At 33.8% G+C, this 2,500-nt stretch overlaps 1 protein-coding gene across 1 annotated transcript in view; it reads right to left on the bottom strand.

Moving 5' to 3' along the window:
* The window catches only part of LOC106868395 (ADAMTS-like protein 3), a 240,075-nt gene that overhangs the window by 39,108 nt on the left and 198,467 nt on the right, over positions 1-2,500 (bottom strand). The gene's annotated exons all lie outside the window — the stretch shown is intronic.

The raw sequence follows: 2,500 nt of genomic DNA, 5'->3' as shown, positions 1-2,500 counted from the left end.
ATTTCGACTGAGACTTCGAAGTTTCACTATTTTGAATAAGGGATAGATCTCTTTCCCGAGTCATATGGACTCCTAAGGATCAGTTTCCCGGTTTTCAGGGGCGTATATATTCCTTTTCTGGTCCGGCATAGGATGGCTCATTTTTGCCAGCTGAATGGACTGGAGCAACGTGAAATGAAGCTCTTTGCTCAATAATGCATTGCACTGCTCGGCGATGTAACATGTATTTTCTTAACACCTGCACTTAAAAGTGTAGATTTTAACCGTTGAAATTAATATTTGATTCTCACGATCGGTGGAACTATACCCATGAAACACAGTCGTCAAATTAAGCGCATGTGCACTTAAAATTTTCTCTCGGGTTGCAAGAGAATTTGCTCAAAAATGACGAAAATTGTCATTTTTGTATGCCTTTCCCCCTACTCATAACATCTTACGACTCTTATGACCGCCACGTTGTCGCCTCTGCACTCCAGCGCTTTTTGTAAGTATAAATTCTGTTTTCTCTAAATAATTTTTTGTTTACTTTTCAAACTTTCATGTATTTTTTTTATAGCACTCCTTTACAATTCCCTTATTGATGTTTCCATTGATTATATATTTGCAGCTTTCCACTCATCTGACCAAACGATTGTCAATTTCCGATTCCACACGTATTTATTTGTATTATTCTTTCGTGAATGAATCTGCTTGCGCCTTATATTATCTGTCCTATGTCTTGATTTCATCTTTTTCGTCTGAGAGAAATTAGGCATTGTAATGGGTACGGGGAATATCTCCGCTCCCGGATATTACCGGATATCTCAACTAGTATATATATATATATATATATATATATATATATATATATATATATACACTCTTACATACAAACATACATACATACGTACAAAGGTACATACACACATACATACATGTATACATACGTATGTATGAATATGCAATAAGAATCATATACGTGATGTTTAATAAACGTATGTTCATTGTTACCGTGTAAATATAATACGAAGATAAATTCCATAAACTTCAGTGATAAAATGTGTGGATCAACTTAGTTTTGCCTTCATTAAAACTCATCAGTGATCGCACACATCTTTGAACTGCCAAAATCAGGGACTAGATAGTCTCAAATCTTTTTAAAATTTGAAAAGATGCTGTCTAATATTCTCTCTCTCTAACACACACACACACACACACACACACACACACACACATGTATATAATGATGTGCTATTCAAAGCTGAGCTAGATTTGATTTTTATGTCTACTGAATGATGGCTGTCCTGGAGCTAAACAACAACAAGAACACCAACTACTAGTGCTAGGGTTAAGGAGAATACATCTTCTTATAAGAAACGTAAACAAAATATTAATGAAGTAAAGAATTTACTTAGTTGGAAAAGGTTGACGACCGAAGGTAACCAAAACTGCAATTCAGCGTGTTGTTTAAACAATGTGTATCACTTCCATACACATACGTATATATATATACATATATATATATATATATATATATATATATATATATATATATATATATATATATATGCATGTATGCATGTATACATACATGTATGCATATATATGTATATATATGTATATGCATATACAGGCATACACATTTGTATATATATATATATATGTGTGTGTGTGTATATGTATGTATATGTTGATGTTTGTTTTTATGCAAAGTTATGCATGAAAACAGTTCAGCATTAAATGGAAGGAACACTCAACACTTTTCAGTAGAGCACCATATTTATTTTTACAAGGAACAGGTCGATGGTGACTTCGAAGTCTCAATTTACAAGCTGTGACGATATGTATGCTTGTACGTACGTACGTATGTATATATGTAAGTATGTATGTATGCATGCATGTATGTGTGTATTTATATATGTATGCATGCATGCTTACATGTATGTATATATGTATGTACGTATGTATGTGTATATATATATATATATATGTGTGTGTGTGTGTGTGTGTGTGTGTGTGTGTGTGTGTGTGTGTGTGTGTGTGCATGTTGTGTGTGTGTGTGTGGTGCGTATATGTATGTGTGAATGTATATACATACAAACATTAACGCATGGAAAAAGTACAGGGTGAAGTTAGACGGGTTAGTTTAAGACTTAAATGACAGAAGAAAAACAGAAGAATGCTTCTTCCGTTTCGGATATCGGTCCTTCAACAAAGAGAAAGTCTATGAGGAGAAAGAGAGAGAAAGCAAAAAAGATTAAAAGATGAGAGAAATAAAGATGGCGGTGAGCAAATCGTAATTTCGAAGTTACTGTGAACTTATTCCTTGTAAAAATTTATACATACTTGCATACACACACACACGCACATATAAACGTACATACACACACATACATATATATATATATATATATACATACACACACACACACATACGCATTATATATATATATAGAGAGAGAGAGGAAAAGAGAGAGGGAGAGAGAGAGGGAGGGGAGTAATATGCCGTGGTGGTGGTGGT

Source organism: Octopus bimaculoides, chromosome 15 (genome assembly GCF_046866305.1).
Source record: "Octopus bimaculoides isolate indiv1 chromosome 15, ASM4686630v1, whole genome shotgun sequence".
Taxonomy (NCBI): Eukaryota; Metazoa; Mollusca; class Cephalopoda; order Octopoda; family Octopodidae; genus Octopus; species Octopus bimaculoides.
The sequence above is the reverse complement of the archived record's forward strand: the minus strand, read 5'-3'. Positions and strand labels throughout refer to the sequence as shown.